This window comes from Amblyomma americanum, chromosome 1 (assembly GCF_052857255.1).
Source record: "Amblyomma americanum isolate KBUSLIRL-KWMA chromosome 1, ASM5285725v1, whole genome shotgun sequence".
Lineage (NCBI taxonomy): Eukaryota > Metazoa > Arthropoda > Arachnida > Ixodida > Ixodidae > Amblyomma > Amblyomma americanum.
This window is the reverse complement of record NC_135497.1, coordinates 26,358,601-26,378,446: the sequence shown is the minus strand read 5'-3', so window position 1 is coordinate 26,378,446 and position 19,846 is coordinate 26,358,601. Positions and strand designations below refer to the sequence as shown.

At 42.9% G+C, this 19,846-nt stretch overlaps 1 long non-coding RNA gene across 1 annotated transcript; it reads left to right on the top strand.

The window, feature by feature from the left end:
• Positions 1-10,664: 10,664 nt before the first annotated feature.
• LOC144131632 (uncharacterized) lies at positions 10,665-16,810 on the top strand. The gene is made up of 4 exons (XR_013314705.1): positions 10,665-10,688; positions 10,931-11,085; positions 14,815-14,922; positions 16,603-16,810. It is a non-coding gene; the product is annotated as an uncharacterized LOC144131632 (long non-coding RNA).
• The last annotated feature ends 3,036 nt before the right edge of the window (positions 16,811-19,846 follow it).

Below are 19,846 nucleotides of genomic sequence, written 5' to 3'. Positions count from 1 at the left end.
TCGTTGGACACCTGAACCGCGCCGTAAGGGAAGCGATAAAGGAGGGATTGAAAGAAGAAAGGAAGAAAGATGCCGTAGTGGAGGGCTCCGAAATAATTTCGACCACCTGCACTGTAAAAAAATTCCGTACCTATAACGTAGACTATGTACGTTTTAAATACAGAACCACTTCTGCTTTCAATGAAACGTAGGGAATGACCGTATATTCAGTCCAGTATTGAAGGAAACGTCCGTGTTCCTCTGTTGTCGTTGCAGAGAAAAATACTAAAGATTCAATTTAAGGGATCAAAACTTAACACGACAGGACGGTTGACCCCATCGACTATGTGTTGCACCAAATGCACTAATAACTTGCTTAAAGGCAGCAAAAACAGAAGATGCTTATGATGTGACGCCACTTTTACACGATGAACTGCTGGCCCGCGGACTATAGGCATCACATGACATCCGATTTTTTATTTGTCTGGTTTACTCTTAGCCAACAATGTCCGCAAACTAGCATGGCGAACGACCGTGAGCATGTCTAATGTGATTAACACAATGAAGAGCCGAGGAAGGGTGATAACGCATTACGTTGCTTCAAGGTTGAGTGATTGGTACAAATTCTGAGCAACGTTAAATAACAAAGGCCTTAATTTGCTATAATGTTAAAAGCTGACTTGATGAAAATATTTTTCGCTACATTGCTAGCCACATGATAGAGTAACATTTAATAAAAATGTTACTGCAACATTTGCTTCCCGTGAGAAATGCTGCGTAATGAAGTCAACTGTTAGAAAACATTTAGACACAGACAATGGTTGGACAACTTCTCCAAAGTGAAACTGAACACCAGCTGAAAGTACATTGCAAACATGATGAAAGTGCACAATTTGAAAGCCGAATTTCCATCTGCCATTTGGTAAGGAAATAAACAACTGAGTAAACCAAAAGCATGGGCAAACAAATCTGTGAATGCAGTGCAATGTAGCAGTTACATCTTTGCTACACAACCATTAATCAAAAACACCAACTCCTTCATGGATAACAAAAGCACAGACACAACAACATATTGCTCAATGCAATGTTTAATTTAGTAGGTACCTATTGCCGCCCATTCATGCCTGCTCTTCCTGCAGATAAATGAAACGCCACCAAAAAGCAGCGAGCAGCCATAATTGCTGCAGTGACAAGGAGGATGTGCACCATCGTTGCTGTTCCCCCATCCTGAGTAGGAAATAATAGCAGTTTTTTCTGGAAATACTCTGAAAGCACGAATTTTCTATCCATCGTTTACTTAGCTTGCACTGACACGACCCATTGTGTACTCGGTACCTTTGACAAACAAGGAGCCAGCCGATAGGCACACAAGACTGTAGAACCTTGCTAACTTGCAAAAAATCAATGCACAGAAAGAAAAAGCTGACAAAAAAATGAGGAATTCCTTATTTGCACTTTTTATTCAATACTAAGAATGTGGCTAAGATATGGCATGAACATTGTTTTTTTCTGTTCACTTAGAAACTTTCCAGCCTGTGCTAGCATATTACTGTGATGTAAATAATGAAGCATGCCAGCACTGTACGATATGCTGTAACACTTATGAAATACTCCCCTTCAAGGCTACCGCATGCCTCTTACATGCGGTAAAGTTTAAATTTGCCACACTAGCTAGTCTGCAAGATGAGACGCCAAGCCTCTGACATCTGGCGATGTGTACCTCCCATGTAATTAGAGTGATTGGAGATGCTCCTTTTTGATGGCATTTCAGTTGCTGGGTGTGGAAGGACCAGATATGAAGGGCAACAACTAGACACCAACTTTTTAAGCAACATCACAATAAGCAATGTGCCTTAGCTTTCCTTCTGTCCAAAAAGGAGTTTCATTTTCTATGTTCTGTGTACACACAACTGCTTGCATGTGGACATTTTGGCTTGCTGGGAGGTGCTTTCCTCTGTTAAACTACAGTTTTAACTCTGGCCTCAGTCTTCTGCGCCTTCTTAATTTTTTGCTAGCGTTCACCTTAAGTCGCGTACAAACTCACGCAGATCTCCACTTTTCTATGTTTCCAGCTGTCACATCTTCTCTGCCTTCGTCATGTCCACCACTGCATCCAATGCCTTCAAGTCTGCTGTGTATAATCATTTTAATTAATCTGCCTACACAAGTATTTATGTTAGTTGCTCTCCTCTCTTCGATGCCAATTGGCCCTGAGAGTAAATAAGTGAAATGGTAGTCTAATCTAGGTCTGAGCAATCACGCATTATGTTGAGTTTATTTTACCACGTTGGCCAGTAGAGAGTGGAAGGAAAAAAAGCTGCTAAGTGGAGCTCGACATGCCTCTCGACCCCTACATTGGAAAGCAGCAGACACCAAGGCATACGTAATCACTACCGACAACAGAACATGACAAGTGTGAAGTAATTCAGTAACGTTCGTCGCATTTACCACAGTGCATACTCGCTGCTCAGTAATTTATTACCTCATTAGACATTCTTCAAAGAGAGTGTACAATTATGTGTTTTGTTTGAACATGGCACCACAGTACAATGACAATCATTAACCTTGTGCCAACACAACATAAAATAACTTCTGCCCAGTAAATGCATTGCTTACAGTGCCACCACGGCACCTGTTTAGAAAATTAGCTCAAAATATTAGTGACATTAAATTTGAGCAGACGGTAATTCCCCTGCCCCCTCCCTAAAAAAATGGAAAAGGGTGCTCTTCCGACGGTACGTTTGTACGCTGTAATATTTGCGAGTCCAACTACGTGTGAAATTCAGATATAGATAATTAACGCCAAAGCATTCGGTTGAATGCGAGGCGCCAGGGCGCGGGCAAACAGTAATCGTCTTCAGGTATCCACTGGTGCCACGCCCTGAGGGCCACTGCTCGGCGAATACCATTCATGGCCACGTTCACATCCAACAAGCTTGTCACAAACATCACACAGGTGATGATGCAGCAGCAGTTCATCATTGCTGTTGGCCAGTGCTGAATTTTTTGGCGTGGTAAACGGAATCATCCACCGAAACGCGCGTCGACTGTTACTCGCCAGATTCTTGCAGTCCCACGAGGGAGAGCAGCTTTTCCGACGGCTTCAAGTCTCCTCTTTCGTGCAGGGCCACTGGCATTGTAACGCACATTCTGCATGATCGTTTTACTACGCACCGATGCCGCACGGGACAGCGAGCTGTTGTATGTACACTCCAATGCAGCGTTCCGGCCACACACATACACACACACACATACTAAAGACACGCAACGCGCAGGACGCACGCAGCGAACACGGAAGAACAAAAACCCATTCCATAGCGCCTGTTCATTCAACTCCACACTGCGCTAACTGCACACATGTTTCCGACTGCGGGCTCGGCTAGCGCTTCGACTTCGCCATGGCTAGCCATGGCCAAGCTGCGCTGCCGCTGGTGGTAATAACGTTCATGCAACGAAAAGAAAAAACAATATATCAAACGATTCAGGTTGTCAGCTAAAAAAGCTACCGTAAAATTAAATACATCTTATATGTTTTTGCCGTTGTGCGCCTTTGCGACATCAGCGACGTGAGCTTGAGCGCGAATACGCGAATGGCGCTATGAATTTCCCGTCTTGCTCCGTAAATTGCAAATGGCGCGGCTGCGCCGCTAACTTTTAGACATGCTTGCAGAGGTAGTCGGTGCGAACAGTTGGAAGTTCAGTCGACTGGAATTGCTCAAGGAAAGTCAGCGGCACTGCATTTTTATTGTTTCTGTGCATTGCGAGTGACTTTGGCGGCAGCCACTCGGCAACGTCTCCGGTTTGGCGAACTTGTGAGAATGTGAGCCTTTTGTTCTCAAATTTTGAAAGCGGTTTTTTGTTTGTATTATAACCCTGCGTCTCGTCGCATGTTATGTTCACGATAACATCAGTACAACGTGCATGCGCTTTCTGTCTCTATTTAGAGTAATATTGGTCGATCAGCGTAAACTTGGATTCAATTAAGCACGAACTGTCCATGTTGGTACTGCGTGTCGAATGTGTTTTGAGATGATTCTGAGCGGGAGATGGTGTTCTGATAATTTGTGTACTACCAGATATAGTCTAGACATTTGAAACCATTTATCACACTGAAACAAAGTTGGAAAACTGTTTTGTGTTCATGCAGCTGCTGTCCTTAAACTTGACTTTTCGGCAATCATTCGCATGGCTCCTTTGGATCTGGAAAATTGACTACTGTTGCCAGGGGTGCCTGGTAGCAGAGCTCCTGGCGACGCCCAGTGGGTCATTTGTTTGTCCAAGTGCCCAGTACCAAAGGTACCATTCCTGACATTTTTTCCCAGTCCGTTAACCTCATATTCCTTGCAAAGATTACAGTATGTAATCAGGCAGTAAAAAAATTGGTAACTTCTGCATATTTCAGAACAGTTAAAAGAAATGCACATGCAGCATCAGTATTCTCTCGGTAGAATTTCTGAGACCTGGATTCATTTCTTCTAGGACTGTGGCAAGCAGTAGGTCAACTGTACATAAATTTATTTCCCTCTGGTGCAAAGTAAAAAGTGCAAACGTCATAAGACAAGTCTCTAGTCTGTTTCATTCTCACTGCATTTGGCCAAAGCATAATATGAAATGCTGTATGTTTTATGCCCTAGTTTCCTTTACATTGAGCAGTAGATATTGACAGTGAATAGCAAGGCAACTCCACTCGCTGACGGTTTTGCCTTCGGCAGCAAAACAGGGAATACCTTACCCATGTGTTATCTCGACAGACTGAAAAATGCGATGGACAGCTGCGCCCACAGCTGCTATCACCTCCCAAGTGCATGCGCTCGTAAGACACATAATAACTCTGGATTGCCATTAACATAGCCTTGCTCATTGCAGTTGCCGATAAACACCTCATAAGTGGTACTATTATGCACTCTTTTCTTTGGCACTATGTATGAGCTTCTGTTTTCGCGCTTTCTAGAAATAATGCATGCAGTTTTGAACTGCGAAAAGAGAATTTACGTTTTAACTAGATTGTCATGTCAGTATGTTACAGCCAAATTGTACATTGATGTCAGTGCTGGTGGTTTCTTTTCATTATTTTAGGAGAATGTTATAATTTTACCTATAGCAAATAATAGCCCTCACTAATTAGCTGATTTTGTCATGTCCAGTATTCTGATATGCTAAGCCACCAAAGCATGATTCAGAATGTTGTCAGAACTAAAGGCACTGAGTCTTCCGTGTCAGTAAAAAATGTGCTTTATACCCCTGTCACATGGCATTCCTCGAAGGCCTTTCCAGCAAAGGCACCATTTTTCACCAAAGGAGCGAAAGCTTAAAGGAGCAGCGATGCAGCTACACGGTGCAGCCCAAAGGTGAAAGTCGTTCAGGCTTAGCACCCGCTGCTATACTCGAGGTGGCTGAAGTGAGTGTTCTAAAATTAAAGTGGTGTATTCTGTTCATTCGTTGAGCTTTGACAATTTTTTATTCTGATTGCTTCCTTAAAAGTACTGCAACAGCTACTCTCATCAGCAGGAGCAGGTTTTGTACGTGTATTGCCTTGGCCTCCACGGGCGCTCGGTGTTGCCGCAACACTTTCACTGTCTTGAAATTTGAACATAAAACATAAACACCCGTACAAAAACCAAAGCCAGACACACCTTTCGTATTTGAAAAAATGTTTTCAAACATTATTAGCTTATGTATTTTTTTTATTGCTTTTACTTTTTGACTTTGGATGGTACTGCGATCACAGCTTCTCGAATGCCGCGTCTTCGGGCTCCGAAGGTCTCGGTTGAGCGCCTTCGCCTCCAAGGCCCTTAGCGACAAAGGCGCAACATTTGTACCGGGTAGCTGCACTCCTTACGCCTTTGGATATGATTCTCAAAGGCCTTTGCGGTGCCCGTGTGACAGGGGTATTAGTGTGGTATGGCTGCTTGAACACCTGTCCCTGGTATCTCACAAACTGAATAAGGAAGGGAAAAGCCTCAGGGTGCTTGCCGACGTTTCGACAAGAGGACTTGTCTTTGTCTGGCAAAGTGTTCATCATTGGTGGGGTTTAAATAAGGTTTTCACTTCGAGGCGAAAGGCCTGTTGTGTGGGACGAGGGTGCAATATGGGAAGGGCGTTACGATGGGGAGCATGAACCTTGACCAGGCATGATAGCTGCTAAAGAAGAATAACCGGTTGACCTGCAAAACTGTGAAAACAAAAAAGCCCAATTCAGTAGAAACGAATCTCGGGGTATGGAGTGTGGATAGTGGGCTTGAATGGCTTTATGTCCAGCCACAACAGGTGGCTTGGTATGGCTGGCTGCCTTTTCCTGAAAAACTAGGATAAAGGAATTAAGGAGCATGGCAGAATAAAATACCAGGGGGGGTGGGGGGGGGCAAATAATTTGAAGTAAAAAGAGAAAATGGGGGCAGGTTCCGAGAAAAGGCAAAAAGAAGGGGGAGGGGGAGGAGTATGGCAGCCAAGGTTCCGAGAAGTGATGTCAGGAGGTGCAGGGCGTAAGGTTAAAGTATAACGATAAATTAAAGAAAGCAGGAAAGGAGGGGGAAAATGTGGGTTGGGAAACCTCTGACCATGTGCAAGGCCTTTTCAAATAATTATGCCAATTCCGGAATGTACAGACCTGGCCACATTTAGTGCAAACATGTGAGCGCATGGCCGCACTCTTTAGAGGTCCACTGTGTGCGGCGCAGCCACTCATCGCTGCAAAATGGCGCAAGAGGAGATGCACCTGGATGTGGTGCTTCGTGTCATGTTACACTTCGATGTGTGGCAATGTCAGACACAGTGGCCCAAAGAGCACAGCCATGTGCTCGCGTGTTTGCACTAAGAGTGGACAACCCTGTACTTTATTCTAAGTTTCCTCTGTATATGTTGACCCCAGACGAAAACAAGTTGTCTTGTCGAAACGGCAAGCACCCTGAGATTTTTCCTTCCCTTGTTCACTTTTTGAGTGTCAAGAAACCATCTGCCTACTCTCTCTGTACCATGCACTCCACATCTTGTACGGTTATCTTTGTATGTATACACCAGTGATGAATCATGAAGGAAATCAAGGGATTTGTATTTGTATTGCTTAACACTTACTTTAAAGCTATATCATGAGGGTATAGTTGAAAATGTGCTACGGGGGCTTGGTTGTGTGTCGTGACTGGTTTCTCTTTATCAGGGCTACTTGACAGCCACCATGAAACGCAAGCTTTTGAAAAGTCGTTCCTCATATAAAAGAGCGTTTCCACTGTTACAATGGAAATGTTATTTGCTAAAAACTTCAATCATTGCAGTTCAGGGATTGATATTTTTCAAATAACTAACCTGAAGTTCAAAACCTGCAGAAGGAACTATGTAACTTTTTTCCTGCCTTAAAAACCCAGTACTTATTTGCCAGTTTCAGCAAGCAGAGGTCTGTTTCATGGCACATACTTTCCACTACCTTGCATGAAAATTGTGCAGTACAGGCCCACCATAAAACTAGGGGCATAGTATACTGCTTGTATGCAACCACTTTGGCGTTAGACCATGCATAGCATGGTCTTAAAGTTATTCTTTTCATTGGCAACTGGTTCATAAAAGGCCTATTCTGGCAAAAGGCATTTAGCAAAATTATCTTCCTCTGAATGCTTCTAAGGATAACTTTAGTTCATTCAGGAAAATATATATTGACAATATCTCTTAAAGGCATGATTGTCCATATTAGCTCTTGTTACCTCACAGTATTTAGTTTTGTGCCTCCAGCATCACTGACTTGCATCATATGTTAAATAGAGTAGTAAAAAAGCTCGCTGTTAGTTTAAACCACAACTCATGATGGGGCTGTGCACTTTTTGTTGTGTTACATGAAATATACTTATGTATGAAACAATTTCTTTCAGCTGCACCTCACATGATTCAAATTCTATCAGAAGAAAGGCTGCAACACAGCATTGATCACTATCTGTTGCTTTCCCAGCACATAACATGCCATAACAGCACATAGCAGGTAAGATGTGAACAAAAACAGTGCATGTATATGTTCCACACATGCATTTTGTGTACTACCAACACTATGATATGATTAACTATGTCATGTAAGAGAGAGCACACAAATCATTTTTTGTATATATTGCAGCATGGTTATTTCAAGTTTTAAACTGGCCATTGAAACGACCCATTGTATCACCGCTGGTTACCCGATGGCACTGGGGATCGAACTCCACACCTACCGCTTGCTAGGCAGATGCTCGGACCACTAGGCCACTCCTGCGGTCCCCCCACTGATGTTGCTTACACCAGGCGCTGTTAAAGCCCCGGTATGTATGTTAAATGCATTTTATAAAACCATTCACTTCCAAAGTACCATTTCATCTTTATAGCAAAACCACAGTTCGCCTAGCTAGACAAACCTGCTGCATACAAGCCAGCAGAAGGGTTGCACATACATGCTTCGGTAGGAAAACATAAAAATCAAGCAGAGCCTGCCCTTCATGGTGCATTATACCCTGATTTTGAGCAATGATCAAGATAGGCAGATGGTCATTTCATTGAACACTTGCATGATACATTCGTAGAATCGAAAAGACAAGTACTATTGCAAAATCTTCAAACAGTGTTTATTCTCAGAGAAAACATATCATGAAAAAAGTGTTGGATTAGTTATGGTGCACCTTGTATGGGGAAAGGGGCTCCAAATTTGTGAAAGTCTTAATTTTGGAATAACGACAGCGTTTAAACTAGTTGGGTTACCATGTTTAGATAGTGGATGTGCTCAAAAAGACACTGGAAGTAAGCGCACTGTGTGGAAATCTCTTTCTGTATCCTTGTCTTTTCGAGCGCTTTCACGATCTAAACTTAATTTTGCAAGAGAGCAAGGAAAACAAATATTTAAATTCTGATAATTAAGGATAAAAGATCATGTTTCATTGTGTTGCCTAAAGTGTACATTGTATCACTATTGCTGTATTGCAGCACTTCTGTCGTGGCCTTGCATTGCAGCCTCTTGACTTTTGTTTATATAATAGGCAGTCCTTTTTTTCATTCCATTGCAACACTTTAGGAGTTACTACAGAGTTGCGTGGTAGCGAACTCTCAGATTAACGGTTTGCATTATTACGCCCGCATAACTTGCTAAGTGTTTCACTGCAGTCTTGTTACTAGAACAGCCTCTTGAAAGTATTCAGCCTGGTGGTCATTGAGGGTTACTGTTCACATATCAAAATGCCGGATCAGCTGTATACTCTTTACAGCTACCAGAACTATGGTACATTTCATGACATGCTGGCTGAAGAGTGCTGGAGCACCAGACTGGGGATTTGGATGAAACAATTTTCAAATGTGTGCTCGGTATCACGCTGTTTTGTTCCAGTTGTGGAGAGGTTTTCTTTTCAAATTTGTTCCGTCAAACATTTAAATTTTGTGCAATATGTTGTTGCCTTTATCTTGTGTTCTCTTTGTTGTTGAGGTTTAGTATTTTTGGCACAAGCACTCCACTCTATTACTTTTCAGTATAATTTAAAATTTGTAGGGCACGTCATGAAGAATAATACTTCTACTTGAATAATCTGCATGTGTTTATGTTCTCATTGTTGATATAAAAACTTAGTTGAGACAGCTTGTATTTTAGCTCTGGCTAGAATTTTTAGGAGAGCCTCAGTAACATAATCACAAGACGAACACAAACTTGGTATTATTGTTTGTGCAATGAAAAACAGTTTTAAAATAGTTATTAACAGCTGTCAGTGTAGGACTGGCCTAAAATGTTTTGTGCTCTATGTAGCTCTTCTCTGAGGCAGGATTAATTCATCTGCACCTGCAGCCTGATACCGCCAAGATACCAATTCTTGGGTGAACTTATGATTTTTTTTCACTGAGCAAACTTGCATCATCTTGAAGCATGGAACTTGAGCTGATCCTTAACAGCTCTAGTGTAGCGAATTTCATTATCCTCATTGCTTAGTTTACGTTCACCTCAGGACAATGGCCTTTTCCAGTTTAATTATCTGTGTCTTGCACCAGCTACATGCCACACTATCAGAAATCACCTAATCTTATCTAGTGAGCTTATAATCAGCTATCTCCTGCTATATTTTCCTTAGGGTGAAATTCATTTTGTTGCGATACAATGCACAAGCTGTTTCCTGGCGTGGTGCTCAGCTTATCTGGAATGAAATGCTTGGGAAATGGGTCTCTGATTTCACCTTGAGTAGACGAAATTTACTTGTGCTAAGGCACTCTTGGCCACAGATGCCCTTGTGCCATTAAAATCCATCAAATTCATTATGTTGCCCTAAGATACCATTGGTGATTCATTCTCTGCATTGTATGCCCTGGCCAGATCCATTTTCTTCTTTTAATTTCTGCCAGAATATTAACAACTTCCTTGTTCATCCCTGTTATGGTTTCACTCGGTCAGTTGTTCTATTAATAATTATAATCACTTTATTGAAAACATATTTTGGGCTAAATGGCATCAAGTTTGCCACTCTGCATAATGATATATATGTTTGGTCTTGTATGTCTTTACTTGTGTGGTAATGTTTATTTTGTGCTCACTGTCTAAACAACCTTATTTGCCTATGATATCCTAAGCCCTTCTATACCTATTTTACTTCCCCCTGGCTCTTTTTCTTTTCAGTCATTCCTCCTCTTTCCTTTACACCGGCGATTGGTCACAAGGCTGCTGTGGGAACGACAGTCAGCACTGGGCCCTTTTTTGTTCATGGAAACTGCACTGCTACTATTAGCACATAGTACGTTATCAGTATTTTTGTGATACTGCATTTATTGTTATTTATGAAGTAGTTGGCTAAGGCAATGGTAGCAGTGTTGGATATTGCAATATATTAAGCATATATCTCACTTGCAATATATCAGTGTGTTCACTATTACTCTACCCTCTATTTCTTTCAGTTCAGTTATTTGGCTATAGATATATTGTGCTGCTTTCCTAGTTTAGTCCACTCAAACTAAAACTTTGCTCTTTGTGTCACAGGTAGAATCTACAATGATTGCTGCTCTGTGTCTTGTAAGCAGGAGGCAGTGTTCAATGGAGCCATGAACTTTCCTTGGAATTGAAAAGCCTTTGCCGTATTATGCGCTGAACCATGAGTGTGAAGAGGAAAATGTCATGTCTTGATTTCTGCAGAGGTGAGCCATTGCGGTGAATCCACCAGCGCGAAAGACAGGGATGAGAAAGGAGACAAGACAGGTGCTGACTCGCGACTATAGTTTATTGGCGTGAACAGGGAATATATAAAAAGCCAAGCAATACCATAAACCATGTAGTTACAGATAAGCATACAGGACAACATGAGTCAAAAATCGCCCTCAACATTTCCCTGATCGAGGTAGTCCAACTCATTGTGTGTTAACACGATAGACAAAACACACATTCTTCACGGAGTCATAAGATGTGTCTAGCCTCGATAATCTCCCATTTAATCTCTCTGAATTTACTGCCAAAATGCGTGTTGCCAAAAGGAAAGGGTAGCAGACTTCACATCCCGTGCAGTGTACAGCAGAGTTACCCCAACCACCTAGCCAAGCCCCTACCCTCTTGTGTTCCTGTAGTCGTACATTCATACACCTTCCAGTTGCACCTACGTAAACCAGACTACAAGATAATAATATTTGATACCACATTCATTTTACAAGGTACATATACATTTCACTCTACACGTGTACTTTTCTCGAGCCACATTCACAGAATTATTCTTAAAATTTTACATGCTTTAGACAACATATTAGGGGCCGAGAAAGCCACTTTTACATCATACCTTCTGGCCACATTTTTCAAATTTTGCGACAATTTATGTACATACGGTAACACAACTGGTCTTTTGGCATCTCGCTGGCTGGCCCCAGCCAGATTGTGCCGGTCGCCGCAAAACTGTCTCAGCTTCTTTAACAATTTATCATATGCTCTTGCAGTAACAAGGTTTGGAAATCCTGCGTTCGTTAACCTTAAAATCTGCTCTTGGAAACTAGTCGTCATGCTGTGAAAGCATAATTTCATCAATTCTGAGCCCACGCTAGAAAGTGCAATGCTATCTTTCACTAGCTTGGAATGGTCGACATGTAGCCAGGTAGCAGCTTAACACTCGCCAGCACACATGAAGTGTGCTGAACATCAAGGTAAGGTCCAGAAACCACAGCTCTTTTTCTTGGGACATTTGCTCCAAGGTAAGCCTGAGATAAAGGCCTTGCTCCTTAAACAACTTGAGAAGATGTACAGGTCCCGAACTATCACAACCTTTATAAAAGACCAGAAAATCATCGACAGAGCAAAAGATTTTTCCCCCAGCCCATGCACATTCTAGACAATTATTCTATCCACCCTACTCAAGAAAATATTTCTTAGCACAAGGTCAGCCTTTGAACCACTACATATTCGAGACTTTAGAACACATACCGCACTGCACTACTCTACAAACATGCTCTTCAAATAAATGCTATTCAATAACATGCTCTTCAGATAAATTTCAGAAAAGGATTCATGCAAAATTATCTCTGGTTATTTGCAAAAGCATCTGTCTACTTCGCATCTTGAAGGTCCATTTCTTGTACTCAATTCGCAGTGTGGTTGAGTATCTTAAGAATGACAATCCAGCGGATTGTCTTGTGATTAGTGTCGATGTAGAACTATTTTATTCTATCCCGTATGAAGATCTTGTGAAAAGCTTATGAATGTGTATATCGGAGCACAACGATGAGCTCGTGTTTAGGAATGGGTGTGTAACATAAGTCTTTTTTGGCACTTGCCTCCTTTTATTTGAAGTGAAGAGCATGTTTGTGGAGTATGGCAGTGCGGCATATGTTCAAAAGTCTGCTAAATGTATCGATTCGAAGGTTGTCCCTGTGCTAAGCAATATTCTCTTAAGCAGGGTGGAAGGAATGATTGCCAAGAAATTGCATGGGCTGGGGGAAATCTTTCGCTACGTCTATGATTTTCTGGTCTTTTACAAAGGTTGTGATAGTGTGGGACCTGTACATATTGTGAACTTGTTTAAGCAGCAAGGCCTTTGTCTTAAGTTTACCTTGGAGAAAATGTCCCAACAAAAAGAGCTGCGGTTTCTGAACCTTACCTTGATGTTCTGCACACGCCATGTGTGCTAGCGATATTCACCCAGGAGTGTTAAGCAGCTACTTGACTGTTGGTCGAACGATTCTAAGCTAGTGAAAGATAGCATTGCGTCGTCAAGTCTAGGCTCGGTATTGGTGAAGCCATGCTTTTACAGCGTGACAACTGGTTTCCAAGAGAAGATTTTAAGGCTAATGAAAGCATGATTTCCCAACCATGCTATTGCAGAAGCATGCGATAAATTGTTAAAGCTGAGCATATAAGATTGGGCAAGTTGGTCTGACATGCTAAAGATAAGAATGGCGCAGCATCAAGTAACGAGGACAACAGGAGAGCACACCCACGCACAAGTGCCATCTTTGGAGCGGATGCAGAATCTAAGAGCGTGTACTTGACATTCAGCGTTGGCAGCCAAGGATCGGGCTCGTTCAATCTTTAGCGTTCAAATCCGTGTTTCCTCGTTTCCTTGACTGTCAACGCTGAATGTCAAGCACGCGCTCTTGGATTTTGTATCTGCTCCAGGGTTGGCACTTGTGCGTGGGTGTGCTGTCCTGCTTTCCTCGTTTCTTGATGCTGTGCCATTCTTCCCTTTAGCATGTTAAAAGCTGAAACCCCTTCGCAGGGACTGGCATGATCAGGCTGGGGCCAGCCAGTGAGATGCCAAAAGATTGACTGTGTTGTTGCAGATTGTTGCAAAATTTGAAAACTGTGGCCAGAAGGTATGACGTAAAAATGGTGTGTTTGGCCCCTAATAAGTTGTCTACAATCTGTAAAATTGTTAATAATTTTGTGAACTTCGTTAGGGAAAAGCACATGTGTCGAGTGAAACGTGGCAACATATATGTGCCTTGCAACCATTGCATGCATTGCATACCATTATCATGTGGTTGGGTTTATGTTGGTGAAACTGGAATGTGTATCAATGTAAGACAACAGGAGCATGAGAGGTATTTGGATATTGGTAGGGGTTGTAACTTATCTGCATATTACAAGGGATGTGAAGGCTGCTAGCCATTCCTTTCGGCAACACGCATTTTGGCACTACGTTCACAGCAGATTAACCAGAAAATTATCGAGGCTAGACACATCTTATGACTCGGTGACGAATGTGTGAGTGTGCTGCCCATAGCGTTAACATGCAGCGGGTTGGACTGTCTAGATGAGAGGAATGTTAAGGGCAATCTTTTACTTATGTTGTGATGTGGCTTATGTGTAATTGTGTAGTTTGTGGCGTGTGGCTTTTCTGTATATACTCTGCTCACTTCAATAAACTTCAGTTGCGAGTCAGTGCCTGTTTTGTTTCTTTTCTCGTCCCTGTCTCGTGCTGATAGATTCAAGTACTTGTAGAGTAGATTCACTGAATTGTGTACTTGCAGAGGCTTGTGAAAAAATGAGAGGAATTTTCTTTCCTTTATGCGGAATGGAAGGTTGAAATTTTTTTACTTAAATGTTTGCAGCATTAAATTCTATTCGGAAAGGTAAAACCCACTTTATTGCACATTTTGTGTGCAATGGTGCCGGTGGCTGCATGAAACTGAAAACATTCGTCCAGGTTATCTAGCTAGCGTCCTTCTTCCTTGTGCCACATTTTCTGAAATAATATTTTGTCAGATTTATTTCAATCAGAATTTCTAAGAACATATTGGTGATCACATAATTTGGTGATCACATATGACATAATTCAAAGCGTGATCATTGGTATTTTTTAGTCTGGGGCAGTACAATGAGAAGTACATAGTATTTAGTAAAATTAAATATGACCAGTCTAACATAAACAAAACTACTTTTTTTTAAAGGAAAATTTTGCTACCGAAGTGCTGGAGTGACATGGCATTATGAAGACGTGGACAGTGTGCTGTATTCATGATGGCACGAGAACTTGCGTACAGTGCTTCAGGTAACTGGTGAGTACCTTGGTGCTGTGCTTCTGCTAATGTAGCCAAATTATGTTTTTAATCTAAGAGCGTATCTGAAAGCTTAAGCAAAAATTGAGTAGTATTTAGATATTCTTGCACCAGATACTACTGTGAGAATTAGTTATTAATGATGTGTCTCACATGTACCCTTGTCTGCTGAATATAGTAAGCATGGCTTTCGAGCTGAGTGCCTCCAACGTATGAAAAAAAAAATGGCCACTGGGCTGCTCCACAATGCGTGGAGCAGCCCAGTGTAGCACATTCAGGCTTCATGGAGTGGAGAATGAAGGCAGTAAATAATTTAAGAGTAGAAAACACAGCACAAACCACAGGACCAGGAAACTGACAGGACACACCGACCCTGATGACACTCTTTGCATGAAGGGTGTTATAAAGTTGCCTGTCATGTAGAGCAAGATGGAGGTCGCACAGGACGGGTGTTAAATATGAGTTGATGCAGACACCTGTCATTACGTAGTACTCACTGTAGAACTCGAGCAAGAAGCAAAGGTAACAGCTGAGCATGGCCACTCTTGTGCTTTCCTCCGCAAGCAATCTAGAATTGCACTTAGAAATCTTTTATGCTTTCTCTTGACATATACATCATTGCTGCATGTGGCGAGGAAAAGTACATACCCTTGATGTCAAGTGACAGTGAACTCACAGGGCTGGTAACAGCTCACTGAGGTGTTGTGGTATATCTACAGGGCACCTCATGAGAACAAAGAGCCCTTGAAGGAATTCTCTCAAAGTTTGTTGCCACATGGACCTCTTCCTAATCAATGACTCTAAAAGGCAAGCCTTCCTTTAGTGTCACAAAAAAAGGCCTAGGACATGGGTCTTTTTGCTTCTCCATTAGTGCCAAAATGTTTGCTAGCGAGATCTTTCGCAGATATATAATTATTTCACAAAATGTCAAGAAGGAGACTGAAGCTGCACCAAGCAGTACCAGTAAAAAACTTATCACAGCTGTTCAAAAAGCAGAGACTCATGCCTTCATCCTTATTTTGCATCAGACACATGAGGACACTTCGTCTTTCTGGGTCATCATTTTAAAAAGGTTCACATGGCAGCGGCCTTTGGTTAAATTTCTGCCAAGAGCCCTTTTTTTGAAACTTGAGCATCCGTTCCTTGTGAGGCACACTGCAGAGATATTGGAATGCCATAATAAAAAGCGTCATAATCTGCCGCAACGGTCATGCCCGGGGACTTTCACTTCGTCTTGTCTTGCCTATAACAAATTGGATGGACGATAAATTCGGCAAGCGTCTCCCACCTTTTTCAGATGTTACTAATGTTCCTTGCTCGCTAAGTTGTGCATTTAGTACTATGTACAGAAAGGCACCTGCATTGAATTGCATCTGGCCCCCATTCTGAGCTACTTTCTATTTGCACAAAATGATAAGCAACTGTAAAGACTTTCATGCGCACAGTGCCGCCCGGGAAAGCGCATTTTGTCTGCTTCTTTCTGGACCTGTGGTTTTTACTGTTTACTGTTATGAGAAATGAATTTTGGGCAATAAATTATAACGGGTTGGTTCTCGGTGAATGGCTTTTGAAAGCTTCTACGAAAGCCGATTGTTCAATAGCGGTGGTTGAAATGTATTTGTGAAATTTATATTTGGTGTTGTGCGACCACTAAATGAGGATTTTTTTAATGCTTTTCAGATGGATCCGACAGCAATGTGCAGATGTACAATGTGTGTAGTTTGCCATGAAAATAAAACGTATGTACTTGTACTCACCCAAACACTTACCACTCTTTCATTCTAAGCTGCATTCTTTGTACGTATGCACTACATAATATGCGTAAAGGAAAGCCTTGTACATAATACTTATTTCTTCGGCACCTGGACGGCTATATCTGCAGTGAACATTGCGGGCAGAAGCTATACGAAGACGCATGTTCATGTACTACAGAAAGTACATAATTACAATACAGATAATTTCCGCTCTAGATGAAATGACTTCCGAGTAAACGGAGGACGTATGCATACACATTGCGGAAACTTCAATAAGAACAAAACATAAGCATTCGTTGTGAAAAAACGATTTCGGTCTCGTGCATAGCATGGCGTAACTTTCCGTTACCAAGAATGTGACAGTCGTCATACGGAGTCTGTTTCTGACATTTAGTCTGTACCTCATGTTGCGGAAAACCCTCCGGCAACGCATTACCAGCGGGTTTCTCTGTACTGCGGAGCGTTTTTTTTTACAGTGTGGGCATCTTTAACGACCCGCCGGGGTGGCTCAGTGGTTAGGGCTCTCGTGTAATAATAATAATAATAATAATAATAATAATAATAATAATAATAATAATAATAATAATAATAATAATAATAATAATAATAATAATAATAATAATTGATTTTTGGGGAAAAGGAGTGGCGCAGCATCTGTCTCATATATCGTTGGACACCTGAACCGCGCCGTAAGGGAAGGGATAAAGGAGGAAGTGAAAGATGAAAGGAATAAAGGGGTGCCGTAGTGGAGAGCTACGGAATAATTTCAACTACGTGGGGATCTTTACCGTGCACTGACATCGCCCAGCACACGGGTGCCTTAGCGTTTTGCCTCCATAAAAACGCAGCCGCCGCGGTCGGGTTCGAATCCGGGAACCTCTTTCTTCTTTCACTCCCTTCTTTATCTCTTCCCTTACGGCGCGGTTCAGGTGCCTAACGATGTATGAGATAGCTACTGCGCCATTTCCTCTCCCCAAAAAACCAAACCATCTTTAACGTGCACTGACACCGCACAGCACACGGGCGTGTTAGCGTTTTGCCTCCATAAAAACGCAGCCTGCGCGGTCGGGTTCGAACCCGGGAACTCCGGATCAGTAGCCGAGGGCCCTAATCACTAAGCCACCGCGGCGGGGTTTGGCGGGGGGTAAAGACGCCTATTTAGGCGGGGGGGGGGGGGCAAAAAGTGGAGGGATCAGAAGAAATTACGTTGCGCCATTCTTCTATGCAGCAATGCTGATGGTCCTGTGCGAAGTCCAGGCGTTGTTTGCACTGTCGCTCAGTGAGGAGAGGCGTTTGCGCAGCGGCATAACTTGAAATTCCAGCTGTTTTCAAACGCGGGCGTATTGTGGAAGTATAAAATTCCAGCGACAGCTCGTCGCGGATTTCTTTGCCAGTCAGAAAAGACTCCACGGCATCTGCTGCAACAATCAGTATGCCTCTCCCTGCGGAATACCCCCCGAGAAAAGTCGGGTGATGGACGTCCCATCTTCAGTCAGGTCACGTGGTGCCATTTCATTGAACGGCTCACTTTGTCCGGCGCTGCACACTTTTAAACCTTTAAAATGTATCCCTGGCCAATGAGAAGCCCGTACACATTGCGAGCGGGGGAAGATAAAGGAATGGCGCGACAGCTGCAGTCTAGTCGAATCACTGAAAATGAGCTTCTTCACGGTGTAGATAAATCTTCATGCTGGCGCCTTGCCCCTCTCGCTAGTCTTAATGGCTTATGTAGATTTTTTCTACAGCACTTTAAAAGGCGCGCCTGCTATGTTGCCCCAAACGGGATTGTCTTCAGAACACTACGGCAGAAAATGTTCACCAGGCGAGGATAGGACTCCTTTTAAGGGAAGCATTGGTGAATGCATTTTGTTAGTAACTCTCCTGTTACATTGAAGTGGGCGAGTGGTTGAAATTATTCGAGAGCCGTCCGCTACGGCACTCCTTTCTCTCATCTTTCCCTTCCATTCCACCCCTCTCCTACGACGCGGTTGAGAGTCCGCCGAGAAGTGAGGAAGTTACTGCGCCATTTACTTTGCTGAAAAAGCGCTAATTTGCTATGCCTTACACTACCGCCCCCTGGTCTCATTCACTCTGCGGCTATCCTTACCGGCTTACCGGACGTGCATGTGAAAGCGTTTCGAAATTCACCGGAGCCTTCCATTGCTGCCCTTTTTAACGCGATGGCGTTAACAAGTTCGTGTCGCAGGAAAGCCTTCGTGGGTGGCGTTGTTACGCGAATATCATGATTGCTCTACAGGATCATGACGTCACAGCCACAGGACCTCGCTGAAATTCCAAGCAACCCACAACGCTCTCGTGAAATGTTAAATCATGCGTGGAATGAAAGTGGTTAAAACATATAATGTAATGAGAAATAAAGAGATATGTGGGAGTTGATTTGTAAGTTGTGCGGTCTTTTATGTAAAGTGGCATCTTTCAACTGTATGGTATGCTAATGAGTATGTTTGTAGTAAGTCAGGACCACAGGACACTATCGCGTCATATCTTTAAGGTGGAGCTGGAGAGTCCCTCAAATCTTTGCAGGTTTCTTTGACCACCGAGATATGTGAGATAGTTACTGCGCCATTTCCTTCCCTCAAAAAAAAACAATTGTCATTTCATTTTTTTCGATCCCTGCTGAATCTGTTCCCTCACGTCGCCCGACGATTCGTCGACCGAGATGTGTTGTCGCCCGTCCTGCGGACGGCGAGAGATCGTATAGTTACATTTCATGGCATAAGCATGCACTTCCGCTTAGGTAGACTTCTATATCCCCCGGCACATATTTCTCTAACCGAACCCCAAGAGGTTGCGTTAAGGCAACTCCAAACGAACACCTCCCCCCAACCTCGCGATATATGCCCGCATATACCCTGGCGTCTACTCTCCCTCCTGTCAACTATGTGGCCAATGTGCCACTCTATCCCACATACTCTGGGCTTGCCCTCAGGACTCCCCTCCGCGAGGTTTGCAGCTCTCGAATCCAGACCAGTGGGAGGCCGCATTGCTCAGCTCCGACTCGGACACACAGATCCGGGTTGTGATAAGAGCCCTAGAAGTCGCCGAACGCCACGGGCTCATGGCCACTTGATGGGGCTATAACCTCACACCAACTGCTACCTTGGTGGGCGAAAATAAAGTTTATCCTCCTCCTCCTCCTTACGTCGCGG